Source organism: Photinus pyralis, unplaced genomic scaffold (assembly GCF_008802855.1).
Source record: "Photinus pyralis isolate 1611_PpyrPB1 unplaced genomic scaffold, Ppyr1.3 Ppyr1.4_LG4, whole genome shotgun sequence".
NCBI lineage: Eukaryota > Metazoa > Arthropoda > Insecta > Coleoptera > Lampyridae > Photinus > Photinus pyralis.
Window position 1 is genome coordinate 41,688,859 of NW_022170511.1, and position 16,901 is coordinate 41,705,759.

Below are 16,901 nucleotides of genomic sequence, written 5' to 3' on the forward strand. Positions count from 1 at the left end.
ATTACCCGAGGGGGTAACATCTTCTCAAATTTTGTGACAGTATTGCGACAATCCCCATGATTTCCCTACGATTGCTGCGATTGCGACCACAATCCTGCGATTGCGATGCGATTGTCGGATTTTAGAGGATTGCATTGTGATTGCATGTGATTATGAATGATTGCAGACGATTGTAAATGATTGCAGGTGATTGAGAGTGACTGACCAAGATTTCTGGTAGCTGCTCAAGTTGCTATACACGGGCATTACGTAAGCAAGAAACATATTCATTTATGTTGGCTATTAGGGAATTCTTAGTTGGTAACAGGTACCTTTAAACACACAAATAAGAAGTTAAAAAGGTAATCGTAAACCTCGTCGTAAACGATTTATAAAAAGCGCATTACTCGGGGCATTACAATTGCATTCATTTCCCATACTGTAAGATGCAAGCAAGCAAACTTAAACTTTAAATTTCGTAAAAATCCGGCTACAAATAAGAAAGTTAGCGTTGCACATGTGCAATCCATTTTTGACTTGCTGCTTCAATTTCAGTTTATAAAAAGAACCCTACCCTAAAATTTCAGGGTATTTCTGGGCATGCGCAAAACAAATTATTTGATTTGGCATTAGTTTCATCTTTATTCGAGATGCCTACGTCAAAATTTTATTTAAATAACTTAACAAATAAAAAAATCCGATTGCGCATGAGCCCAACATATTTTTTGACTCGGCACTAGTTTTACTTTAGTCGAGGTCCTACAGCCTACATAAAAAGTTTCATTTAAGTATTTAACAATTAAAAAAAATGGATTGCGCAAATACAAAAGCTATCGTGCACACGGACGGACAAACACACAGACAGATACACTGACAGACGGGCATACAGACAGACAGCAATACAATACAATCTCAAAAAAATGGTTTTTTTACCATAACTTTTTTCGTAAGCGGCACAGACAAAATTCCTTCCTTGGTGCAAACCTTGACAGCATAACGAACCAATAGCGAAAAGAGTAGAAAAACTAGGGACGGACGGGCAAAGTGGCCACAATAGTAAATTTTTTTTATTTTTGTGGAAATGTGCTAAAAAGAAGAGCATTTCAATGGAACAAGTTCTATACAATCCGATAAATCTAATAGGGGTGTGGCCCACTCAAATCACACATACCGAAAGACAAACTAAGTGGCATGTGCTCTTTTTGGGCCAATGTTAAAAAATGGCACAATCAAAATTTGAAAACATTCGCTCGCTTACAGAGATGCAAGGGAAAATCAAAAATTGTCAATATCAGAATGAAAAGACACGAAAAAATGTTTATTACAAAACTACTTGCTGGGTAATCTGCCGTTTTCAAAATAGGTTACATATACGATGTCCGCAAAAAAGTTACTGGACTGGAAAACAAAAGATTCAAAATTATTAAAAAAGAATTAAAACATTTAAGAAAGGTTCAAATATTAAAAAACAACAAAAATTAAACATTTTGAAATTTTTTGAAAAATCTAATGCACTTTTTTAAATTTCGTTAGTGTTATATTTCTAGAAAGTGAATTTAATATGCTCTTTTTCGAGCATTCCATTAAAAAAAATGACGTTAGGTCTCGGGTTAGGTCAGGGGTTAGCTCGGGGGTTAGGTTCTATAACTTTTTTACCTGATCCCGTACACCTATTTTAAACCGGCACATTATTCAACAGTCTTATAAAGAAACTTTTAAGAAAAATCTTGCTATGTCTCCTTTAATAAATATAGGTTCATTCTGAGATTTACAATTTTTTGAATTTCCTACGTGCATTTTTAAATTGAAATATTTTAATCAAAAACTAACATATTACGAATCTCTTTTCCAAAATATAACACTACAAAAATTCCATATTGATTTCAATAGATTCATAAGATATAAAAAACCGAAAGATTCAAATTTTTTTTGAAATGTATTTATCAAATCGTTTGACCCTTTTTTAAACCTTTTTTGAGCCCTTTTTGAATCATCCTTAGTGTATTATATTTTTTAAAAGTTAATCTGCTATATTTGTAGATTATTAAGCGGCAGAGGAAAGCGATGTAAGCTTTATAGGGAAGTTGATGGTGCCCGTCTGTCCGTCCGTGAACTCCATAACTGCCAAACGCCAAACTTTGCACAGTTAACATATATACCACATGTAACAAGGCAATTGAAAATGAGTCAAATCCAATGATGCGTAGGGTTACTCCGAGGTGCTCTGCCGCTTTTTTAAATCCGCTTTAGGGGTTTATTAAGTAGTATACAGGGCCTTCCATTTAAAAAAATAAAGTTAGGTGCAATAACTTTTTTGCCTAACCCCGCGTGACGTGTGATTGTACCTAAAAACAGGCGAGGGCGTGCACGATTGCCAATGTGATTGTCAGATTGTCACAACGATTGCGGGATTGTTTTAGGCGATTGTGAGATTGCAAACGCGATTGTGGGACTGTGAGGGAGATTTCCACAGCAATCAGAGGGATTGTAAGCGATTGCAAACAATTTGTGACAGTATTGCGGGAAGATGTTACCCCCTCGGTAGTACCCGAACGAAGGTATAATAGTATAATACCTACACTATTTTTTATAGTGCAGTGCAGCATTCAGTTACAGCAATTTCAATGACAAAGTCTTCATTTGAAAGATGTTATTTTATTGACTCAAGATACCTTTAATGTTGCTATTGTTATGGTATAAAATTAATGTCAATTTAACTTAAAGATTCTTGTACAAAACAACCGTGCAGAAATTAGAATTCAAAATGTCGTAGAAGCAGTGATGAAGCGAGCATTACGTTTCAAATTCAAAATCATTAAATTGTGTTTGACATTTCAATACAGTCACTTTTCTATTATCTACATATTATCTATTATCAGTATCAAGTACCCGGAGGTGAACCTCGCCACAGAAGAGCTTAAAGCACTTCAGGAGGAAATCGTTGAAACCATCAGTAACCTGAAAGGAGGAACGGTGCGTCCTCCTACTAGGTTTCATACCATTAACTGAATTTATTTCCAGGGACGTGGTTGCAGCTTCGGGGGTGGGAAAGGGGCCATAGTGGTGTGGACCTACTTCCCGGGGATACCCACAGGAGAAGTAAGAGTGGAGGAACATCAACATGGGTTGCGCACCATACGTAGCATGGGACAGGACAAACAGAAATAAGAGGGGTGAAATGCTGATTGAGTATAAAATTTCAACCTCATACCTATGAAAAAGCGAACAGGAGCAAAAATCACCTTTCTGAGATCTACTATAAGTTGGTTGATCGTCGCTGAAATTTTATTTTATTGTGTAGGTAAATTCATTAAAAAGCAGTTCACTTCAAGGGATTAATCTTTGCAGCGATTTTAATTAGCCTTTGTGAAACGAAGCTTTAGTAAATTAAAGTAATAGGAGAATTGAGACGAAACTCATCAAACGATTCGAAAATAATCTCTCCTCTCCCATTGTTCCCCTAATAGGTCTTCACCTTAAACCTTGATAAAATCAAGAACAATGATTAACTTCTACGCCGACGATGATGTCACACGCATTTTACTAACTTTCTACCGAAATGAAATTTACATAAATATTTATTATGCGTAAACTTGCAACTTCACCTCTAAACCTCGGCCAATTTATTCCAGTCAGTGTTCTGAATAATTTCTTATTCTTCTATTATGTAAAGGAAACTTAATTTCACTTTTATCATATTTTAAATTACAAGAGAAATAATGAATTGTTTAAATTGGCCATTCAAAATTAATAACGTCTCTTTAAACGTAATTGGGATGCGGAATTTTTTGCAATAGATTCGACAGAAAACGAGACCCACACACAAAACCGTCGTTTGATCTTTAATTTTAGCTGTAATTTAAAAGGTCAACTCACCTTGACTTATTTTAAGCCAGTGATACATCTTAAGTAGCAATTACTGGGAATTTTCTCGGAATGACTTGGCGAAATTAATTACGCGAAAACTAAACTTCCATCATATTTCAAAATACATTCAGTGATATGCTCTGGACAATTTCATGCATGTTATTATTTCAAAATTTCTGTTTTTCCCAAGATCATTTATGCTTTCTAGAAAATTTATCTCGACGGATTGCAATTATTAGTGATCGTGTAAAAAGTTGTTTAACAAAGATTGTTTTTGTTATTTAAAACGTGTTAAATACACTATTGTAAGACAACGAAGGAACATCTGCGTGTTAGATAAGAGATCTTCTACAAACAAACATATGGCATTCGTCCTTTGTTTTGAGAGAACTATTTTTTTTTATTACAAAATGCCATAAAATGTGAATTAAGATTAAAATTAATCTATTAGAATTAGTTGGCATTCATCAATAGAATTTTTAAAGAATCTCACTCACTAAAGATTCCCGAGAGGTCCATCAGAGATTCTTCAGATGTCACTCAAGTTTTCTTCGGAGACTATTCAACAATATTTTAGAGTTTCCAGAGAGATTCTTGAAATATTCTTTGTAGATTCGTAAAATATATAAATCTTCTTCAGAAATAACTTTCAGTATTCCCAGAGGCCCCTTTTTTAGAAATTCTGGTATGGATCTTTAAGAAGACCACAAGTTTCTATGTTTAAAAACAGCTGAGATACACTGCAGTCTCAAGCCAAATAGGACACACTGCACATCATATTTAGGAATACCCTATATAGTGAGGGTAGTAAATCTTTATAGTATATTAAATATTTGGTTTTTTTTATACCTACGTCAAAAGTGACAGTTCGCTGATCATATTCAAACAGCGAAGTATCGTTTCGTTGCTAGGGGCAGAGAAGCGGAAAAGAGGCAGAGAAATGTTACTTCTCTGCCTCTTTTGATTTCTATACCTGTGTTGACTAGCCGTTTGTATACGAGAAATTCTAGCATACTAATTTTAAAAAAATGTAGTGTTTACCACGGACGAGTGAGATCCGCTGACACGTCGGAATTTCCGTACTCGGCGCCTACATAATCTGATTTGATTATAATTGGTATTGTAGTAAATCGAATCGGGTAGATTTATGTTTCGTATTTTGTACAGGAACCATTATACCAATAAATTAACCAAAGTTTCCAGAGAGGGCACGACCACGTTCTAGGTGGGTCTGAACTCAGCCTGGCCAACCCCTCATAGGCGTGCTGCGATCTCAAACCTTCAGACAAACGGACGAAATTCACGCAGATATAGACTACATGCACTCTTCATGAAAAATACACCAAAAACAACATCCATTGTTTACACCAGCATGAATTATAAATGTATTGCCTACCCTGAAAGGGAACCGCAAAGAAAAATAAGAAGTATAATAATTGTATCTGATTTAGTGGAGGTCCTTTTGAAGTAAATTGCAGCAGTTACATAAATTTTATATTAGATAAACGACCTATACAGTCACGAAGCTTGTGTCATGTATACCAAAAGCACCACATTCTTTTCAAATATACATTCAGAGGGTGTTTTCACAAAATCGCCCTAATTCATATAAAATAAAAATAGACGTAGCCCATGAAACATAGATGAAAACAGACTGGCTCCTGACCTTTTCGTATATGTGCCCGAAAACAATCACATTACAAATGGTAGAAGGAGGAAGATTAATAAACTTTCCCTTACAATTGAATTGAACAAACGAAAATGATATAATTAAGTCTCGAAAAAGAACTCGATTAGAGCATTAATTTGTTCAATTGTGGAAGATCAAATTACGTTTATGCACTTTCTAATTGCACGTTAAATTTCACTTTTCGTACACGTTTGACATCGAAAACGCTTGTACGCAATTAAATGTGACACAATGTCGCGTTTCGTTAAGAGGTGCGGGTAGAACAACTGCAAAATGAAAATTGTATCTCAAACCTGACCAAACGGGAAATAGACGTCGGAGGAGATTGTATTTGCATATAAATAATCGACAAAGTGGTACTGCGAATTCGAACTTTACAAATGCGTGGAATCCTGAAAGGAAGTGCCATTATCTAACGTTTGATTTGAAATTCATAAACGGTAATTATCATAATAGTTTATTGGCATAGGATTTCAGTTTCAAATTGAGTCTATAATTCTCTGTTTTAAAGCTGTTTAGCATTTTCTAACGGGAGTTACCATTGTAAAATGAATTGTTTTATTTCTACAAATTCAATAAACGAAAATAGTCACAATTGACAAACAATGAAAAGCAACCCCAAATTTGATTAATGTCAAAGTTGTACCATTAGAAGTGGGCGGATTAATCGTTTTTTGGGGTAAACGTAAGTTAAATTAACACTTTTATCTAAACTGTGCCTCTCAATATTTTTTTACTGCATAATTTGCATATTTTTACATATTTATGGCCGAATAGTTTTTGCTAACAACATTAAATATGCAAATCAATTGCTAGAACATTTTATTGCTAACTTCACTCGAGTTAAAAAAATTATTATAATCGTTTTTTTTTTTAATTTGCCGAGCATATATTCCTAATGATAGAGTTTCAGCTGCCTCACCCATATTCTTCTGAAACAAGATTGGCAAAAGAAATATTTTTGTTGGTCATCCATCATGCCCACCCGGTAGCCGAAGACATTTTGCAATGTTTGCCGCCAACTGATACTTGTATTAGGAGCAGGAACACCTATTCGCACACTATATGCTCCTGATACAAGATATACAAAAATTTAGATCAAAGTAAAGCTTTGAGATACTTTTCTTGGTGTGTATTAGCAGCAGAAAGACCTCCTCGCACATCATATTCTCCCGATACAAGGTTGGTCAAAATCTAAACCAAAGAAGTGTTTTTCTTGGTTATATAAAAGACTATCTATCTATCGTGTTCTCGTGGTAGTCAGATTTTTTTTTAATATTTCGTGTATTAGGACAAGGAACACCTCCTCCCATATATTCTACTAATACAAGAGTGGCAATAATTTAAGCCTAAGTAAATCTTTGAACTATTTTTTTTGGTGATGAAAAAAGACGTCCAACATGTTCACCTGCCAGAGATAGTGTTAAAATCATTTTCTTGATGATTGCAAAAGATTTTCTCACCCCAGCATGTTCTCCTGCTAGCCAAAGAAATTTTACAAGAGTCTGCCATCTTATACTCCGTGTATTAGAAGCTGGAACACCTACTCGCACATCAAATTACACAAGAATGACAAAAATGTAAACCAAAGTCAAGTGTTTTGAAATATTGATCCACAGGATGTACAGAATTTAAAGGATTCAGAAGCGAATATTACTTCCAATGCCTCTTAACATCCGCATCCTCGTCCGCATCAAAACTCAAAGACAGAAAATTTTTGAAACTCAATGTCTAAGTTAATGAAAGGTTGAAAAATGTCCGCGGGATCATATAATCACTTGACGATTCAACATCTTTTAGAGACTCAAAGGCTGAAAGAGTTAAAGAATCCGAATTTACACCCAAGATTTTACAAAATTGATGTCACAGATAGAAACCGAAAGATTGAATCGTACCTATCTGACGACCAAAGATTCAGGCGTCAACATTTCAAATAGATAATCAAAGCGTCAAAGTTTCAGTTCTTCAAATTATTAGAGCTTGAAGTCGTATCCCAAGGCATTAAAGTGGTATTTTTGCGGCTGATGGAGAGACTGCGTGCGTGCTGATTATAATTTCTAGAATGACTGTTGCGATTGCGGCGTTGTCGGGTGGAAATGAGGAAGCATCGCGAAATTCTAGATCGTAATTGAGTAATTAGATAGGTACATTTATTTCCATCAATTTTAAGAGTTTAAGCAGAACAAAGTGAAGGTAATACCTAATTCAAAGGAAATTTACTCAACCTGCACGTAAAACGCAAACGTAATGGAAAATGGTTACACCGCTACTATAAAATTTCTAATTAACCATACCTTACTAATTGGCCCCTGGGAAATTCACGCGGAAACATTAAATCTTTGCACTATTTTTTATTGCGCACCATACAAGAGTGATCTAATTTCCAACGCCGTCCGTTTAAATCCAAGAATAATACGCAAACGTGGTGCAATTTTCTTGTGAAATCCTAAACATTCAGACGAAAATCGGTTCATATGCCAGATATTTTTAGAGAATGAAATCAGGAAATGCTATTTGGAGAAATAACTGCCTATTAAAAGTCGCTATTTTTAAATGTTGTCTGGAACAGGTAAAATGTCCACAGGCTGCCATATGTCTGACATTATTTGTAATTAAAATTATAGATTTACATTTCACGCCATCGTTACTATTAACTTATGCAAATTGATTGCAATCGGGAAGTTGTAGAAATACGGAAGTGAAATTTTGCCCAATTTCTTTGTTAAATGCAGTAGATATGCTTCAGTCGTTTTCAAAATGAATGGGTTACTTTGTCATAGTCCAAATTTACGAGTTCTTATGAGCCTTGCAAAAAAAGTCTGACACCTATTTATTAAATCTTAGATTGGGCCCGTAGAATCCATTTTTAGGTTGGACCACATCAAAAATTCTCATTTTTGAAAATTGTAGACGTTCTGGAGTCTATAGGGCAAAATCTACAAGAAAAAATTTTCCGTGTTATTTCGGAAACGTTATTTTTTTCGACAGAATTTATTGCCAAGTTATGCTATTTTACCAAAAGTTGACAAATTTTAGATTTGCCGTAAACAAACTTTTTCTTATTGAACATGGCTTGTAGAATCTTGTAACATTGGACCGCTACATCAAAAGTTATACCTCGAGTTATATTCAAAAAGCTCGAAAGGACCAAAACAAACATTTTTTTTCAAACAAAGCTAAGGACCCTGTAACGCCGTTCCTGATAAAAAAAATGAAAAAATCGAGAATTTTGACTTTTGGGGACGTACCACCGTTACAAAAAAAATGTTCTGTCTCTCGTATACATAATTACATACTCGATTACATAGTACACCCTGTATACATATTTCAAGAGTTAAGCAAACTTTAATTCTGCAAATAAATTATGCTTTTGGAGTTTTGATACTGTTTATTCGACCTTTGGTTTGGTTATATTACCTTATAAGGCGCACATTTTCATATAAGGAAACGTTTTTTTTTCCTGCAATTTGTATTATATATATTATCTAATTCATATTACAACTCCATACATTTGTGTGTGTTACTGAAATAGTTTATTTTCCTAAATAAAGTTCATATTTGAAACTGAAGGCCCTTTTACATATCTACTGATAAGGGTAACCGACAGATTCAATTTATTAATATCTTAAATTCCATCCCCGAAATTTTAATTTTTCGGACGGATAAGTTTCCAATGATTCGTAGATATTAGAATCTGAGCTTATCATAAAATTGTATTTTGTTCGCGCTTTCATCCATTTTACACACGTTGCAAAAAGCTAAGTCGTACACTAAATCATCTTACAAAGCTAAATCCCGTTTTGGGTATTTTATCTATATTACATTTTTCGTGCCGATACACAAATTGAAAATCGATATTCAAGCATTTTCAATTGCTTAATAGGGTGTAATAAATTATAAGTGATACTTCGAACGTGCAAATTGTAGTACAATTATGTTGTTGCAGTCAGTTGCATACTTGTACCAATAAATTATAATTAATAGAATTCGATCTACAAATGAAACATTTATCAGCAGCAGACGAGGCAACATGCTAGTATTGGAATGGCAGACACTATGAAAATGCTTTTTGTATGTGGTATTGAAAGGAAAACCAAAGTTTGTGGGTACATCGCTACACAAAACTGTTTTTCATAACTTATTATATAATGTAACATAATTTATCTTAGGTCCATTCAGTTAGTAGCGTGATGCCATCGCCGGTATGCATATAACCAAAGCAGACCCCCCTGGTATGCAACAAAAGATACGTCAAAAGTAACGCGGATACGGACGATTGGAACACAGTTTCGGATATCCTATTTAAAAGTCTACACATTTTTGAAACATTTCCTTCATCACTTAGATGGAGTATTTCTTAATTTTACGAAACATTCCAAAGTGTCATTTTGACACATTTTTACAAGTTTCTAAAACAACATTTTCAAATTTTCTTGCACTTTTTCTATTTTTGAAACATATCTTACATTTCCCACACAAATATTTCCAGAAATAAAAAAATAGCAATTTCGGAGGTTCTTAAACATTTTCAATTTTTTTTACACCCGAATCATTTATTACAAAATTATTGATACATTCCTGACATTTGCAAATGTTTTACACATTTCCAAAATGCCTATGCTTTAAAAATTTTGAAGCGTGTCAAAAATCTCATTCCTACTGATTTCCATTACTGAAAAATGTCTGACACATTTCCTCAATTTTTTTAAGCATTCCGGTAAACACCCACAATTTCCCAAATTTATTAAACATTTTTTGCATATATTTGCTAGGTAAATTTGCAAAATTTTTTGAAACAAAAATATCTTAAAACATTTTTAATGTTTTCTGTGTTAAAAAAAAACGTTTCCTTATAAAAATTACATCATTATGAAAAAATGGATGTTATTTATTGATTCATCGATTTCATTGGAATTTAATCTAATACAACAGGCAAAAAAAACGCCTGTGGCCATGTTATTTTTTCATATCATTGTCCGTTGCTAATTTTTGTAGGGGGATCCACTTTGGTTATATGCATACCGGGGATGACGTCGCATTGGAAATGTTCGTATGTACTCAGTTACAATTTAAATCCTACTATTGAAATTCTAAATGTTGAAAAACAAAATGAATGGTGGCCACAGGCGAAACCGCCAGCAATTAATATCCATCGGAAACTAAACCAAATATTATACGACGATTTAATATTTTTTTCCATCGTGTCGCACAAAGGAAATTCAAAATCTAAATATGTCATGATTTTATTGCCTTAAGTTGTACAACGTGCTTCACGCACAGTACTACAATGCAAAATAAGAACAATAAACTTTTAATTGTCCATTGTTCTCCAAGTGAGATTCTCAAAAAGTGTGCCGTTAAATTTCAATATACTACTACCGACATCTGTACTATTTACGCATTTGTACAGGGTGTTCAATATTTCACTCCATTAACAAATTGAGGAACGAGATCGGACGAGAACATGGAAAGTCCCGCAAGAATTACTCATTCAATCCACAGTTCGAATTAAAACCGATCTATTCTCGGCAATTTCAATCCGCCAATATCCCATAACTTACTCGGCCTTAGTAAGGATGAGAGCATTTATTGGTTTAGTGAAAACAATAGATATTCATTACCTACGTAACGAAATTGTTTTTTGTAATGGGATTTCGTAATCTGGATACTAATTGCCCATAAATTGTTTGGTGTGACAGTTAATTAATAAAGTAAATACCGGAATACTGTAGGAAGTCAATTAAACGGAATAGGCTCGTGACATTTTTGGTATTATGGTAGTCGATTATGTGCTTAAATTGCGACGGTGAAAGCGGTATCGCGATTATTTTAACGATCGTCTTATTGCCGTTCAAATAGCTTGAGAAAATGCCTCGTAATTTTTGGTTTTGAATTTCCCTAAATTAGCCCGGATTTCGAGTCCACCTACCGTTTTGCAATTCATTTAATTTGAAGGGCTTCACATGAATCACATGTGTATTGCTCCATTTCCACATACACATTTTTTAGATGGTTTCGAACCGGTTTTGAGCCCGTCTTAATATCATTATCGTTGTCAAAATTTTCCCATCGCAGAACATTTTTAAAATGGACACACTGTATAGATACGTTTACAGTTGTTAATTTTTAACCACAAAATTGGGTAGTAAGGAGGATTTAAACAAACATTTTAAAACCCAAATGTCACCAACAAGTTTACATTTCTACTTTCTGTTCTGGTTACAACTGCCTCGGGGGTGAACTTTTTTTGGAAGTCAGCAAATTTTTTAGGAGGAAATCCTACGCGAACCGGCGAACTTATATGTTTTTTGCACGAAAGTAAAATCAACTCCTTCAGGCGTCACTCTCGGGTAGTGCCGTGCGAATGGAAGGCAAACTCGGCATTATTAAAGCAAAGCAAAAACCCTAATTAAATTTGAGAAAAATCGTTTTTACTCCCCTTGGTCCAAATGCCCGTGGTCATTAAAAATGCATAAAATTCACTTTGTGGAATTATGACTATAATAACCGAGATAATAACACATCTTCATCAAAATGCACGTGGCCCTCGAAACTGTGTAAAATTCACCTCTTAAGAGTTCACATTTTTCGAACGAAATCGGTGCGTAAAAATCGATTTTTACAAAAACACAAATGGAAAATGAAACTTCATAAAATATATTTTGTAGAATAAAATTTCTGGCCGTTTTGTATACGAGACTGTACTAGATCGATACATGGCCAACCACAATATAAATTGGTAATTAGGGTCGTATTGAAGTTTTAAGGGTGAAAGGATTTTCAATTGTTCACTTAGCGAGAGGTAAATTGAGGCTAGCGCTCGGTGATATAAATAAATGATGTATTCGAAGTGTTTGGTAGACCTCGTATTTTGGTCGAATTTTGTTGTGAATAGGCGAATCACTCGTAAAGACTTGGAGATTAGAAGATCGCGACTACAGTTGTGCCAATTAATTCAATCCGTATTATTTCGTGCTCTAAATATGGGAATTTCTCTCACATTTGCATTGTTCTCGCCGTAACTGTAAACATGCCAACATCAATCTAAATATCATTCTTTCAGTTGTCACACCGTACCAATTTCGATGTTCACAATTCCTGAAGAGGCGTGGAAATTGCGCGAGCCTTACTGTTGCGAATTCGATTGTTCGCCGAAGAATTGGTCCACTTTTCCCTTAAAAAAAGCCGGAAACAGGAAGATACCTCGCATCGCGAGTGGTTCACATTAAGATTTTCTAATTGTTAAATAATAGACGTATCCAGGCGAGCGCAAAAAAAACAAATAGGTTCCAATTGATAACAATAATAAACCAATCCGGAACTGCTTTCATTTTATGTGAATGTCGAATTAATTGCTCGGTTAAATTTTAATTTCTACAGTAGTTGAAGATTTTATCGTTCATCCGGTTAGAAATTGTAAAGAAACCATGAAGAATATCGAATTATAATTGATTCGCTCTGGGGTTACAAAAAAATGCGTCGGATAACGACTTTGATTTCTCACGCGAACGTTGTTAATATATTATTAATGCTCGAAAAACCCGCTGGAAATGTAAACTTGCACTGAAATTACAAAATTAGCGCCATTATACTGGACTGGCTTACTTTATCTTAAATCAAGAAAGTTATACTGTGGTATAAAAGGTTTGGATCAATATGGATTTCAAATCAAAAGACAATTTGGAACGAAAAATTCGTTTATTGCGGTTGCAAGAACTCGTAGAAACAAATTACGCGCACTGGGTACATACGTTGAGTATACGAGAATGAATATTCCTTAAAGGAAAATTCGCCCTAGTAGAAGTAGTGTAATCAAAAAAGTTATCAAAATTTGATAATATTCGATAAAGGGGAAAATTAATAAATTGCCAATTTCAAAATGACCCAATACTTGATTAGTTAAAAGAGATACAGAAAAATGTTTATTACAAAAGTTCCTTATAATGATTGTTGAATAATCTGATATTTTCGTAACATATAAGTATACGGAGTCAGTTAAAAAGATATCGGACCTAACCTCGGTTTTTTTTAAATTAAAACACTGAATTTTAATTTAAAAAAATAGCATTCAAAAATATGCCACACTAGAGGACGAAATTAAACAAGTATAAATTGTGCTTGTGCAGATAAAGCGTATTTTTTTTAACCGAAAAAGCTTTTGTTTTGTTATCGGCCGCCTTAGTTATTATGGATACAATGAACAAAACAAAATCTCCTTGAATCCATGGCTAAAATTTAAACAAATATAGTTTGTCATGCATCAATGTAATCACGAAAAAGAATGTTTAAAAAATGACGTTAAGATATACAGAGAGTTGCATTTTTAAAAATGGCAACATTTGGTTAAATGCCAAAAACGGTGGTCCAAATTTTTTTCATTGCAAATCTTTAGACCACCAACAATGCAACATTCCTTCATCAACCTTTCTAGTTTTCCATATTACATTTTATTATTAAATACAATGGATCCAAGTATATAACGACCAAGGACTAATAATTATGCATACCCAAGTGTAAACCTGTTTATTGAAAAGGTGTAGTTAACATTTGAAAGAAGATGCACCAATACCAGTTTTCCTTACTAAATTTTTCTATACCTAATGACCAGGCTACAAGATAATTAGTGTGACAAAATTAGCAACATTTGCAAAAATTTTCAATACATTTTTAAGTCAATGTTTAATGACGGGACAATTAAAAAATATTAAAAATAAACGAAATGATATCGGCTCATGTTGAAAAAATTAGTAATACAGAGCTTGCCGTTTTGTTGCCTTAAGTAACATGGAAATAAAATTTTTTGTTAACTTATTTTTGAACAATTGACGTCTTGACCGGACTGGTAAATTTAGCACTCGCAACAGTTTTATCTTTGCAAGTAGATACATATATTTATATTTTGGTTGAGCATCACTGATTTTTGGTGGAGGGCCACTGTATTTATATAAATTGTATGGTATTTCGTCGTGGGCAATTATGATTTGTGCGAGGATTGGTGGATTCTCAAATGCGTTTGGATTGGATTTCATTTCCGCTTCCCTCTTTCTTGCAGCGCGGGTTACAATTTTTAGTTTCCAGTTTTAATTTTTATATATCGATTTAAATCGTAGTTAAGCTACAGACTGTACTTGGAACGAAGATAACGAAAATTGGGTCAAGGGACTATTTATTTACCTTCATTCGTCAATTAACCAAGCATTATCAGTAGTTAATTTCCTCTTCAACGATTGATACGAATGTAACTTCCGAGATAATTTCTTTAAATTGTGAATGTCAGTAACTGAACTGTTGCAAAAATTAGAAAACAAGTACAACAATTTAAATTGACGAGATAAACTTTGGGATTTTGTTAAGTTTATTTTCTGAATATAATCACCGAATTCGAGATTGAATTCAGTGCTCTTTTAAACTTTAGAAAAACTTTCTAAGAAAAACAAAAAACTTGGTGGGAAAACAGATCAACACAAGACAAGCCAGTAAAAGGATGAGGTCGAAACATACATGCCAAATCAAGTTTCTCAAAGAAAATCTACAAACCTTCAACCAAATAATATTTATTTTTTATGATCCACTTAAACTTATTAGCACGTTGCCATACACCATCAAAGGGTGTGATTGAATGAGAATTAACAATATTTTTAAAGAGATGACAACGAGGTTTAAAAAATTGTACATTTTTTAGGGAGTGGACAACACATTGGTGGAACATTGTTCATTAACTGGGCTGCTTACAGCACCTCTACGGATGAAAAAATCTGAGTTAGATATATTTAACTTTTATGAATGCTGAGAAACCCATCGGCCCATGTACATTCAAAACTTGCGAATAAAACCATTCTAAGCTCGTTAACTATCGCGAGATCTATCGTCTAAGTCATAAGAGACCATTTGAAACCTGTATTGCTATATGTGCACTTTTAAATACCGGTCTCGATACTGGCATTCATTATATACTACGAATCAGTGATACTGGTTAAAAAAGGAAACCGAGTTGTCACTATTACACATCCAATGCACGGGCATCTGAAATGAAGTACCTAGATACTAAAAGAACTTGATAGGATTTGAGTAAATAGCAGTAAATAATAGCTAATCATTAATTAAATTAAGAGGGGGGTAACAATGTGCAGAATAGTACCAGGTAGATTCCTTGCTATTCGTTGCTACTTTAGCAGAATCGCCGCAGGCATTTTAAGTACAATTTAACTTGCCTGCTTTCAGATGTCGCGTTTTTTGAAAATCTGAGGAATCTATTTTTTTTAAATAATTGAGTGTCGCGGCAAAAAATAATTTTGCGTTTCCATATTGGTATAGATATTTTTTTTCTAGTCACATTACAGTGGTTGCTAATTATGAATTCCTATTCATAGATGTAACTAAAAATCAAATTACGGACGCAGTCCTGCAAAGAATATTCAGTATACATAATTTGTTAGGTACCATAGAGGAGGATTAATGTAATTGCAACCTAACTCCTAATAAGAATTAAATTAATCAAACAAAAACAACCAAAATAAACTGCGACCTTGAGATCGTTAATCCATTGAAGTATTCCGTTTATCTTCCTAATCGTAGTAAACAATAAACTCGGCCGCTTCAAACAGCCAGCGCAATTTCGAAGCGTTTGCTTAACCAATACAAATCGAGTTCACTACAAAAACATCTTAACGGTATTACCATGTTGGTGTTGGTTGTAGGCACAGGGAAGCAATTCTGGGTTACGTCTTCGTTAGGTATATTGTTACAGGTAGCAAGAACAGTTTCAAATTCAAATTGTTTTGAGAGCACTGAGCAATTAAATGCAAAATACCCACCGTAGTTTAATCACTCAACTTCTTCAGAAACGTGTAAAAGAGTAATTAGAGCAAACAATTTAATAGACCAAAACAATAAATAAAATATTTACATCAATTCAAATCTCACACTACTTTACTTTACTTTAATTACACCGTGAATAATGAACAATACGTGTTGAACTGTTGTTACTAAAACAACACGTGTAAAATACTAGACGCAAATGTTTACTTTACGTAACTTTGTTTATTGATAACAATTTAAAATATGTAGATGAATAATAAACCACAATCGTCATCAAATGCACACAAATAATGTAACAGTGAAAGGACTTACTTAAACAATAAGTTACACAACTTTTAAATTCGCTCGGAGTTTTTACTCCATCCACAAATTTAATTATAGAAACTCCTCGACACGAAATTGTAGCACCTTCGCTTATACACCGCGATTATGTCCCCTTGTTAAGTACTGGACACATGTTGTTTTTACAAAAGGTCAACGCGAAAAGTTGCTAACAATCGTCAATCGGTACCTACATGCTTTCACTAACTCTGAATGTTGTAAACTG

At 34.0% G+C, this 16,901-nt stretch overlaps 1 protein-coding gene across 2 annotated transcripts in view; it reads right to left on the bottom strand.

Moving 5' to 3' along the window:
* Window positions 1-16,901, bottom strand: part of LOC116168089 — a 73,931-nt gene extending 57,030 nt beyond the window's left edge. For both annotated transcript variants that reach the window (XM_031483755.1, XM_031483754.1), the window contains exon 1: window positions 16,667-16,901. The gene's annotated coding sequence lies outside the window, so the exon portion shown is untranslated. The remainder of the gene's footprint in view (window positions 1-16,666) is intronic.